Below are 13,079 nucleotides of genomic sequence, written 5' to 3' on the forward strand. Positions count from 1 at the left end.
AAAGCAGTTTGCAATCACCCGCTCAGCCCATCGATGGCGGGCTGAGTTTCCCGCCATTGGATGTTGGGAACCTCATTGTAATACATCTGCATATCATTATAAGGCCAGCTCGCCGGAATCATTCTCTCGCCACCCACCCACCCCACATCGCCTTGCTGGATCATCCGCCCACATAGGTGTGATTGCATGCTGGTGCAGAACATGCCTTGAGTGTGAGCAGGATGCATGGCACTGCATGGAACATTCATGTGGTGAGCGGAGCCATGGACAGGATGAAGACACAAGCTCCAGAGGATGTGAGTCTGATGGAGACATGAGGGTGTGTGTGAGAGTTAGTGGTGTTGTCCCTTGAGGTGTGAGATCCCTATGGATGTGCGAAGGGCTTGTGAGTGTGAGAGTTGAGAGTGATGAGAAGAGTGACTTACCCTAGCAGAACGGATGAGCCTGTAGTGGCACTGGGTGGCTGTCCTCTTTTGCAGGCCATTATCACTGACCACTGCTGCCACCACCTCCCATGCTGGATTGGTGATGCCACTTCCCCTCCTGTGGCCAGGGCGGGGGTGGAGAATATCATGGAGATCTCCATGGCATCCAAAAGGTGCTTGAGGGATGCGTCACTAAACTGGGGGGCTGCAGTCTTTTTGCCTTTCGGGGCCATCCTGTCTTCTGTGCAACAGTCCTGAGCTGGGAACACTGAGAGATGTGCGCACGGCTACACTTTAAACATGGTGCCTGGTGTGATGAAGCGGTGAGGTGATGGCATTGTGGAAAAATCAGAGCCCACCTGCCAAGGAAACGGCGTGTTTCCTAGGAATGCATAATTAATGCGGCCAGTTTGGGATGATACGGCATAAGAAGCCGCCATTGTGGCCATCGGGTAAAACATTGTTTTCCCCGCTCGCTACTGCACTTCGTGCAAATCTGGGATGCTTCCGCTCTTAAATCCAATTTGTTCAAATATCTCCTCATTTTAAACATTTACATCATATCCACAGGGATGTCTTATTGTCCTTTTATTTTCAAGAGAAAAAAGAGCAGGGGATCCTCATACATTATTCCTTTAAGTTCTGGGGTCAATTGGGCAGCCCTTCTTTGTAACCCCTCCATTAACCGAATGACTTTTTTGAAGCCGACCAGAAATGCAAACAGTACTCCAAGGTCAAACACAGTTTGAGGATGACCTCCCTGCATTTAAGTTATTTCCCCTTGCTATCATCCAGCCTGGGAATGTGGTGCTTGATGGTCTTGGTGACCTTTCCACTAAAACTGCAAGATCTCTCTCCTGTTCCAATACCTCAAATACATTCTCATTTAGCACAATATCCATATCAATATTTCCTCTGCCAAACCTCATAACTTTACATTTCTCTATGAAATTGGGCCTGCCATAACTCTGCTCACTAGTCAAGCTTGACAAGAGTCTTTTGAATTTGTGAGCATTGTTAACCATCATTTATCACTACTCCCAATTTGATATATTTTGCACATGTGGACACTATGGACACAGTCCCTTCCTCTAAATTACTTATAAAAGTTATAAACAGAGACCCTAATGCTGCAACTTGTGACAGACCATGTCCACCCTGAACTTGATGGGCCAAATAACCTCCTGTGTTGTAATGACTCTATGGGCAGGGTTTTTAGGTTGACAGGTGGGCATGATTGGCGGGCCCAGGATCAGCCGGGGAACGGACTCCAACCGCGATTAGTCCTCGAACGCGATTTCACGCTGGCAATGAAAGTTATTTAAATGGACTTCCAGAAGGCATGCGATAAAGTCCTCATAAGAGACCCAAAGAGACTTGGGAGCCTAGGTACAAAATTATTAAAATGCCTTGAACAGTTACAGAAGATAATTTTAAAAAGCTAATGGAATGCTGTCCTTTATATCTAGCCACTAGAATACAAGAGAGTAAGAGGCATAGTACAGCTATATCACACTTTAGGGGAGGGTATATTGGTTTTTGAGGAAGTGCAGTTTAGATTTACCAAAGTGATTGTTGGACTCCCAAGGGTAAATTACAAGGAGAATTACACAGACTAGGGTTATATTGCCTGGAATTTAGACATTTTCAAGGTATTAAGGGGAACGGATAAACACACAAAGTGTGGTGAATAAGGTTGGTTTACGACAAGCCAAATAGCAGTGTGGGAATATGATGTTGTGGTAAAAATGGAAACATGGGGGAGAATTTTCACCCCGTCGCAGGGTTGTGCGGTGGGCGCGAAGCTGATTGGTGCCCCCGATCGGCTGGATGCCGCCATTTTATGTGGGCAGGCCAATTAAGGCCCGCCTAGCGTGACGCGTGCCCGGAAGCGCTGAGTGCTCCCTGTGCGAGTGGGGGGTGAGTGCGGGGTTGCCTGAGTCGGGGAGCACAATCCTGCCTGTGGGCGAGGTTCCATGAAAAATGCAAAAGCCGCCTGGGCTCTTCACCTGCCCACCAGCCTTAAAGTTTGACTTGCTCTTTTAGTTTTTCAAATGGCCTTAATCGGCCTTTGACAGTTTGGCGGGCGTGCAGCCGAGTTGGCTGCACGTCCGCCAAACTGGAAATCTAAATGACGTGTAGTGATGTCGGGATGCACGCCCAATGTAACCATGCGTCATTTTATGCCTTGGTGAATGGGACTCGCCCCTACTCGCCGAGCCGAAGATTCTGCCCATGGTTTAAAAATGGTGAGAACTGGGCGCTTAAAATAAAAGGATATAAAACGTGCAGAAAAGATAGAGAAGGGAAAAAGGCACAAGGGAAGGCAGTAATGATTAGGGAAGGCATTGCAGTGTTGAAAGAGGAGATATCCTTTTGGGGGCAAAAACAGAGTCCATTTGGTTAGAGCTGAGAAACAAAAATGGTATTCTATAGGCCTCCAAATAGTGGGAAAGAGAAATAGAGGAACAAATCTGCCGGGAAATCACAGAAATGTGCAAGAACTATAGAGCGGTGATACTGGGGAACTTTAATTACCCAAATATTAATTGGGATAATGTTAGAGTAAAGGGTAAGGAGGGGGAGAAATTTCTGAACTTTGTCCAGGAGAACTTCCTTGATCAGTATGTTCTCAGCCTAACTAGAACACAGGCATTGCTGGATCTGGTGCTGGGAAATGAAGTGGACCGAGTGGACCAAATGTCTGTGGGGAACATTTGGGTAAGAGTGATCATTGTATCATAAGATTTAGATTAGTAAAGGAGAAGAGCAAAGGACAATCTAATATAGGACTTCTAAATTGGAACAGGGCTTACTTCAATGCAATGAAAAGGGATCTAACCAAGATAAAATAGAACCAGAGACTGACAGGGAAAACTGTAATGGAACAATGGGAGATCTTTAAGGAAATGATGCTTCAGGTATAGGCTAGGTACATTCCAACAAGATCAAAAGGTGAGGGAGCCAAAAACAGGGCTCCTTGGATGATGATGGAGTTAGAGGTTATGATGTAACTAAAAAGGAGGGTGTATACTGCATGTCAGGAGGGGAGGTGAAAAGGAAAATAAAACTGGCAAAGAGAGAACATGGGAATAGAATGGGAGTCGACACAAATGGGAACCCAAAAATTTTCTACCAGAATGTAAATAGTAAGCAGTTAGTAAGAGGTGGACAAAGAGGGTAATATGCATCTAGAGGCCCAGGACAAGGCTAAAAAAACACTTAATGAATTCCTTGTATTGGTGTTTACTAAGGAAGAGAAATCTGACAAAATATTGGTAGAAGCAGAACTAGTGGAGGCAATGAATAGTGTGAATATTGAAAGAAGGTACTGGAAAGGCTGGCTATGTTAGAGGTAGGTAAGTCGCCTGGTCCAGATGTCTTGCATCCCAGGTTGCTAAAGGAAGTGGGGGTGGAGATAGTGACAGGATTGCTTTCACCTTTCAATCTTCCCTAGATATGGGGGAGGTGCCAGAGGATTGGAGAGTGGGAAATGTGACACCTTTGTTCAGGAAAGGGTGTAAGAACAGTCCTAGCAACTACTGGTCAGTTAATTTAACATCAGTGGTGGGTAAGGTTTTGGAATCCATAATCAGTGGAAAAAATCAACAGGCACTTGGAGAGGCTGGAGTTAATTAAAGGGAGCCAGCACAGATTTGTAAAAGGCAAATCATGCTTGACTAACCTAAATGAATTTTTTGGTGAAGCAACAGAGAAAGTTGATGAAGGGAATGCAATGAATGTTGTCTATATGGATTTTAAGAAAGCATTTGACAAGGTGCCACATAAAAAGTTGGTTAACAAAATTGAGGCTTATGGAATAGGACGGCCAGTGTGTAATTGCAGGAAAAATAGGCTTAAGGCAACGAGTCATTTTAGATGGCTGTTTTTCAGACTGGAGGGTGATAGACAATAATGTTACCCAAAAGCTCAGTGCTGGGACCACTGTTTTCTTTGTTATATATAAATAACTTGCATCTTGGAATATGAAGTAAAATTTCAAAATTTGTCAATGATACCAGTCTTGGAGGAGTGGCAACAAGACATAGGTAAGCCAGCAGAATGGGTAGACATGTGGCAGATGGAGTTTAATACAGAGAAGTGTGAGGTGAAGCATGTTGGTAGAAGAGATTGGGAGAGGCAATACAGACTTAATATCATAATACTAAAGAGCGTGCATGAAGAGAAAGACTTGTGGGTGCATGTGCATCGATCTTTGAAGGTGACAGGACAAATTGAGGGAATGATTAGCAAAGCATATGGGACCTTGGGCTTCATAAATAGAGGCATTGAGTACAAAAGCAGGGAAGTTATGCTGAATCTTTATATGGCTCTGGTTAAGCCACAATAAAACACATGCAGGCTTCGGGGCCTCACTCCTTTTCTCAGCACCATTCTTTCTGGTCTGAGGAGGGATCCCTGTGTTTCCACCATCCCTTCTCTCCCATGGGTGCTTGGCTCCCTATCACTCACCCACCTTGTGTTCTTTTCAGGTTGTTGGGGGCGATTAGTGAAGGGTTTCCTTTGGGATGAGTGCTTGAGGACAAGCTCATTATCATTACTCAGGGTCACTGCCTGCCTTGCCCTTGCCACTTTCTGTTCCTCTGTGAATTGTTTACGCTGCCCATCCAACCTTATGGTTGGCGGGCAGGCGAAAAGGCCAAGCAGCCTTCACGGTTTTTAGGAAACCTCACCCATGAGCAGGATGAGGTTTCCTAAAGCTTTTATTAAATAAGTTTTAAAAATTTCATTAATATAAAAACATGTCCCATCTCATCGTGTGACACAGTCAAATGAGGGGTCATGTTTAACTAAATTTTTTCTCCATTTATTTAATTATTTAAATATCAATTCAATCTCCCTGAGGCAGCTCTGTGCCTCAGGGAGATTGAAGCGCTCTTTCATGCGCATGCGCGATAGAGCACTGGCCCTGACTCTCCCTCCTTCCCCTGCCCGCACAGGTAGCACTGAGCACCACGGCTTGCGTCTTGCGCTGGGTGGGCCTTAATTGGCTGGCCCACGTAAAATGCTGGTCCGCTCCGCGACCGCCCGCACCCGTTCCCGCCGAGCCCACCCACTGACTGAAAAATTCAGGCCGTTATGTTCATCATTTGTGACAAAAATCACCAGTGCATATGTAAAATAGTGAAGAGGGGACGTCTCTTCACTTGGTTGGGATAATATAGTTATATAATAGTCTTATCAGCTGGGCCTTCATAGTCCCTGTCTCCTCATTTTCACCAAAGGCATTGACATTTATGATTAGTTTATCTGTGTATGGGTAGGCTGGCTCTGTTTTATAACATGACCCTTAACTGTTCTTTTAAAGTTATGTTAGTATAGATCTCAGACTGTATTGGATTTTTCCTAATCCTCTTAATGAAATGCAGGCCTTTTGCAATTGATGGGTAATTGTGTTATATTGAACCACTGTTCATAGCACCCTCGCCTTTGAATCAGAGAGTTGTGGGTTCATGTCCCACTCCCGGAAACCAAGAACTGTGATTGTACTCGAAAGAGTTGCAATCTGTGACTGTTGATAACTCGAAAGAATTTTGAGGTGTCAGCTGTGGCTCAGTTCATAGCACCCTCGCCTTTGAATCCGAGGGTTGTGGGTTCATGCCCCACTCCCGGAAACCAAGAACTGTGATTTTACTCGAAAGAGTTGCAATCTGTGACTGTTGATAACTCGAAAGAGTTTCAGTAAATACATGAGGTGTCAGCTGTGGCTCAGTTCATAGCACCCTCGCCTTTGAATCAGAAGGTTGTGGGTTCATGTCCCACTCCTAGAAAACCAAGAACTGTGATTGTACTCGAAAGAGTTGCAATCTGTGACTGTTGATAACTCGAAAGAGTTTCAGTAAATACATTCCAAACAAAATTTAATAAGTATTTGAAAAGAAAGAGTATAAAAGAGACAGAGAAGGGATATAGAATTTGACTAGAGCTTCGATGGTCTTGGTTGTCGAGTTTGCCTTGAGTGGTCACACTTCTCCCTGAACCAGCCTTTCTCCCTCTGTTCTTCCTCCATTCTTCTGAAATCATAGGGGATGATTTTTGCCTGGAGCACCGATCGGGTGGGCAGCATAGGCTTTGAAATTCTGTGCGCACCTGATCATGCCAGTAAGAGGCCTGCACAATCTTGACCGTCCCCCATTAACATGTCGACGGCGAGTTGCATATGCTGAATGGGCACTCAGAGGCAGTTCACTGTTTGGGCAGGGCAGGAAATCAGCTCGTTCCTATGCCAGGTAACTGGCCAGTTCAGTCTGAGGGCAGGGTCAGTAATCTGGGGTGGGTTTGGCAAAAGCAAGCCACAAAGGGACTGGCAGTGAACCAAGTTATTTTTGTGCACCCAGGAGGACCACTCCTGCCCCACTTGGCCCTTCATAAAAGGAATAAAAATTCTGGCTGCTGTTTGGATCTCTCTGAGGTAGCCATTTTAAAAGCTGCTGGTTAGCTTACCCCATTCCAAGGATCAATCATCCCATCCATTGGCCCATACAAATCATGGCAGAATCCTAATTTGGGCATATGCCCTTGACTAGTGCAGGGAGAAGTGTGACCACCCAAGGCCAACTCGACAATCGAGAACATTGACGCACTACTCAAATTCTATATCCCTTCTCTGTCTCTCTTATACTCTTTCTTTTCAAATGTTTATTAAATTATGTTTGGAATGTATTTACTTCAATTGCTCAATAGTCTCAGTGAGTCAATCTGTGGTGAAGCACTCCATGGGCAGGATTTTTCAGCTGACATGCGGGGGCAGGCCTGACCTGCCGACGCATAAAATGGTGCGCGATGACATCGGGCGTGCATCCTGACGTCATCGTGCAGCCCCATGATATTTCGTTCGGCAGGCGTGCGCTGGAGTCGGCTGCATGCCCGCTGAAATGTAAACGGCCTATTAAGGCCATTAACAAAGTTATTGCACTTGTTAACCCTGCCCGTCCAACCTTAAGATTGGCGGGCAGGCGAAAAGCCCAAGCGGCCTTCGCGATTTTTAGGAAACCTCATCCACTCGTGGGATGAGGTTTCCTAAAGCTTTTATTAAATAAATAAAAACATTTTCATAAATATGGAAACATGTCCCATCTCATGTGACACAATAACATGAGGGGACATGTTTGAATGAATTTTTAAACATTCTGTTCATTAATTTGAAAATTCCTTCAATCTCCCTGAGGCAGCTCTGTGCCTCAGGGAGACTGAAGCGCTCTTTCGTGCACATGCGCTCTTTCGCGCTGGCCCCAACTCTCCCTCCTCCCCCCGCCTGCACAGGTAGCGCTGAGCACTACAGCTCGTGAATTACGCTGGGCGGGCCTTAATTGGTGATAAAGCAATTGGTTCACTTTGGTGCTTTGTATTATGACAAAACTACTTTTACTGTCCTTGTAGCAGTACAAATGTATTTTACACAACCTGTGGGAGATTTGGAGGTCACCTGCCCAGCAAAAATGTAGCAGGAACAACCCAAAAATGGTAAGGGTGGTTTACTACCCTGTTCCTGCCAATGGTGTGATCATTCCCATCTTCAACAGGCCCTCCTGCTTGGTCTCCAGGTAGGCTTCCTGAGACAGGCAGTGGCCTTTTAAATGTGTAAATTGAGGTTCTTAAGTAAACATACAACTGTGATTGCCATTTTGAGGCAGTACTATACAGATCATGTGATGTGCAGACTCTGACCAATGTCAGCTGGCAGACTAGCTGAAGAGAAGTCCAGCAGGTAAGTTTATCCGGGATCTACAAAGTTTGCCTGGGCCAGTGTGTCGCACGGGGCACCCCTGTCCTCCCGAGGCAGGGACTGGAGGGAAAGCTCGCCCCCTTGGGTCATAAATTATCTTCATCTTTGTTTTTCTCATCATGTAATGATTTTCAATCTATCTTTTTTTTGTTACTGGTTTACCAACCAAATGTAACATCTAACATCTGTGGATGCATACTGAAACTGACATTTATACTTTAATTATTATGATCAGTTACATTCTGGATCATTTTTTGGTTCCCTTTTTCTGAAACACAGTTAGTTTATAAAGAATATTGGGGGCATTTGTGTTGGGGCTGGGGGAGGGTTGTGTGTGGATAGGGTTAGGGGAGTGTATGGTGCAGAATGGAATACTATGACCACAGAACAGGAGGAAAATCCGCTTTCTTGCTAGAGCAAAATATAATTTGCTTACCCTGATACTGGTAGAAATATGTTTCCAGAGGTTTTCATAGTTTATTATTTTTGATAGGTTTGCTTTTGTAACTTTATACATCATGCAAGGCCCTTTTCAATTTGATGTCCCAATGAAATTCTAGCACATTATTATAGTATGCGTCTGGAAACAGATAAAAATACATAAGCATAATTACCAAACATTATTTTTTCTCTTTGGTGCCTCTCCACACACTAATCTACAGTGCATCATCATAGATGCTGACAGATGAAAATAAATTCAGCTCAGAATGTTACTTTACCCATAATGCACTGAAGAAGAAAAGGCAATGTCCTCCAGATATTTACTGTAATCTAGATTTCTCTTCAGCATGACAGCACATGCTTCAGAACCCTTGGCAGATGAGTTTATTTTATGAATAAAGCATAGAATTTAAAAATAAAAATAGAATTGAGTGTTTTTTTAAATACAGGGTCATTAGATTGCTGGGCACATCACTATATATTGATTTTTAGTTTTGCTTGCTGATACGTTATTGTAGAGGTATAGATCACCTTTTTTAAGGCTCTTTTCAAATGATGCCTCTGTGCCTCTGTCAATAAAGCATTCTTCCCTTCTCAAGGGCAATTAGGGATGGGCAATAAATGCTGGCTATGCCAGCAATGATCACATGCCACGAATGAATAAAAAAATATATAGCTTTTGTTTGGCTATCAAAGGTTATAATTATGACATGTAACAAGATAGTGTTAGCATATTGTTTGATAAGTGGCATTTTTTCATTTTATTCTTATAGTTGAGTTGTTTGACAGTTTAAGCACATAAGACTATAGCATGGTATTTATTGTTGAGTAGGTATGAGCCAAATGCACTGAGTAACTCAACCTGACTTATCCTCTGACTGAATGTTTGAAAATATTGTGGTCAGCAGTGAAGCAATGGCACTCATGTTGACCTCGAAGAAAGCTGCTCGCAAAGATCTAGCAATCTCTGTGCCCCTTTCCCAACAGCAGTTTAAATCTGGCACCAAGTCAAAGGGATGACTTGGCATACAGCAGCAACAATGTCAGCAAACAGGTAAGCAACCAATCACATTCACACACAAAAAAGCCTGCTATCCCTATCCATCACTTTTAATTTAAACATTCAGATACCAAAATAAATGATTATGACTGAATTACAAAAGAAGCTAAAATAAAGATAAACAGGATTTTAACAAAAATTATTTAAAACAAGATGGAAATTTTTATCATAATGGAAAAAACTGACATTAGACAAACAAAAAATTAATTTCTCAGGGTCATTGAAGATGTTTAACAGTGACCGTGAAGTCAGTATACACACTGTAAAAAACCTAATTACACTTCATCCAACAAGGTGTAGCTTTTTCAAATGTTTTTGCAGCAAGATTAATAAATGGTTGTGTTCTTATCGGTTCAGTGATCACTAATTGATTGTCGTCTGAGATACAGGGCCTTAACTATGCATCCGATGGAGGAGAAGTGTAGAATCACTGACAGCAACATCAGGATTTCCGTGTTCCTCTGCGTATGTATGGACTCCAGAAACCCTTTCAGTTTCTGTGGGGTAATGACAACAAATGCTGACAGAATTCGAGCTATCATTTTTGGATTTTAATTAAGATACAAATAGTAAAAATTCCAAAGCTTATCTTAGTTTCTTGTAAATGAAATACGATAAAAGAGTCTAAAATGTATCTTTTTTGATATTTTGAGCAGCATGTACATTATATGAAGCAATGCATTATTCATCACTCACCATATTTCTCATTCATTTTTCATTGTTTCGGAAAACAAGCTCCTACTGGCAAAGAAAAGGCCAAGATGCATTTAATCAGTTCAACGCATGACTACATTTATCATTCTCCAGTCATTATGTAGTAGCCACCCGATAGATTTAAAATGGAAAAGCAAAATATTGTGGATGCTGGAAATCTGAAGTAAAAATGGAAAATGTTGGAAATGTCAGCAGGTCAGACAGGATCTCTGAAGAGAGAAACAAAGTTAACATTTCAGATTGATGACCTTTCAACAGAACTCTTAACAGAGAGGAAATTTCTGGTGATCCAGGCAAGCAGTCTGACAATTTAAAGTAGAGGGATTAAAAGAGGTGGTGGTGACGTAGAGCTAGGTGTTATTAGCGTACATTTGGAAATAGATGCTGTGTTTTTGGAGGATGTCGCCAAGGAGCAGCATGTGGATGATAAATAGGAAGGGGCTAAGAATAGATCCTTGAGGAGCATGAGCGGTAACAGTGCTGGATTGGAAAGTGAAGTCAATGCAGGTGCGACCTCATGAGCTGAAAAATGATGTAGCCGATATCTAGAAGGAGGCTTTTGGCCCATCATGTCTACACCCTTACTGTGGATGCTGGAGATCTGAAGTAAAAACAGAAAGTGCTGGAAAAATGCAGCAGGTCTAGCAGCACCTGTGGAGAGATCAACACGAGTTAACAGTTCAAGTCCAATATGACCCTTCTTTGTAACCGGCATTTTCTGTTTTAATTATGCCTTTCACATTAGAGCAATCTATACCGACCTATTTTGCTGTTCTTTCCTTATGCGCTGTAATGTTTTTCTTAATTAATCATTTATCTAATTACCTCAGAAATTGTGATTAACTCAACTTGAATAGTTTGTGGACAATTCATTTTATATTTTAATTGCATTTTGCAGGAAAATAATTATTTTAACCTCATATTTTTATGCTTTTGGTGCTAAATTAAGGATGGCAAATAAAAATTGAATCTCAGGAGAGGGAAGGGTATAAGTTAATTGTAATTCTTATGTGCAGACTACAGCGATAAATAGCATGAAGCACTTAAAGAAAATAAAACAGGACCAGAGTTATCAATATTTTTCATGTAGTAATGTAACAATACATGGGAGAGGATTTCCTCTTCGTCGGATGGGCGCGGTGGGCGGGCCCGGGAGCGTCCGCACAACGGCCCACTGCCCGCGATCAGGCCCCAACCACAATTTCACGCTGGCTGGCCAATTAAAGGCCAGCCAACATAAATCATGCACTGAAATGCTCAGCAATGCCTGGTTTGGGGTTAGAGGAGGGCGAGCGCAAGGTTTGTGCATGCGCACGGGCACGCTCACAGAAAGCTCCCTGAAGGTACAGAGCTGCCTCAGGGAGCTGAAGATTTATAACATTAAAAATAAAGATTTAAAAAATAAGGAAAACATGTCCCCTCATGTGACTCTGTCACATGAACAGGAATGTGTTGCAAAGGAGTTCTGAAAACTTTTATTTTATTTTTAATTAACATCGGAAACCTCATCCCGCCCATGGATGAAGTTTCCTCAAAAATCGAAAAGCCCCTGGGACTATTCAACCGGGGAAAATTCTATTTAATCAATTGATTAATGGGCTTAACAGCCCTCTTAATTGTCGGCGGGCGCACTGCCAACTCCCGCGCGTGCAGCCGACCAAAATATCGCGCGTGTGCGCGATGACATCAGGACGCTTACCCGACGCCATCGCACACTATTTCACGCTCGTGTGTGTCGGGCATGCACCCGCATGCCGAGGTGAGAATTCATCCCACGGATCTTTTCTATAAAGCTAGAGGAAAGAAAACGCAAGTCTCTTTGTTAAATGCTGCTGCCCATATTTAATTATGATTTTCATTATTGCTCATATATTAAGCTGATTGCACAAAAGGAAGGTATTGTAGCCGATACAGATGTTTTATTTGCAATCATTGCCCAGAGAAACACCAGTACAAGTTTGAATGCTACTTTTTTCTTAGCTTTTATTTCAAAATGCTTTTTAATGAGCTTATTTGAAAAACTTCAGATGGTATTTTACTGACAGTGGACTGGAACATGCTCCTGAAGCATTTCATTTCAACTTCCCACTATCTTCACTTACCTGAAAGCAGGGACAGGAAGGTCACCCATCTCTGCGGAGCAGGGGGTCAACTTTAAATGGCAAAGTCACCTTCAGGTGACATCACTGTGATGCTTATGCCTATTAACTGCAGACTGCTCAGCCTTGGACCTTCAAGTGCAAGCAAAGAGCAGTTACTATCTGAGTCACAGATCAAGCTGAGTTGCTTTGTTTTTTAAGCTTTATAAACATACCTTCTGCTCTTCCTGGTGCTGCAAGGATACTCTGGGCCTTCTCCTCTCTGAGATTTCCATCCTACTCTCAATTGTAACCTTAGCCATTTCTAACTATTTCTGTGGGCTCCCGTTGGCAGTCTCACCTCCCCTTGTGAATATCCGCACCCGTTCAGTGGTGTTGGCATTATCCCCACCAGTTTTGAGTGGAAGCTGGTGTCGAAATGTTGCAACGAGGCTGGAGTTAAATTCTCTCAGTTCTCACACTCAGGATACACTGGATAGATCAACACCTGCTTCATCCCTTGCTTTGGCCCTACTTACCACTCCTGGTTAAAATCTAGGTTTACACTGCTTCAGTTTCATTTTCAAATGGATTAACAGTGTAATGAGTCTGCT

This window comes from Cetorhinus maximus, chromosome 1 (genome assembly GCF_964194155.1).
Source record: "Cetorhinus maximus chromosome 1, sCetMax3.hap1.1, whole genome shotgun sequence".
NCBI classification, from domain to species: Eukaryota; Metazoa; Chordata; class Chondrichthyes; order Lamniformes; family Cetorhinidae; genus Cetorhinus; species Cetorhinus maximus.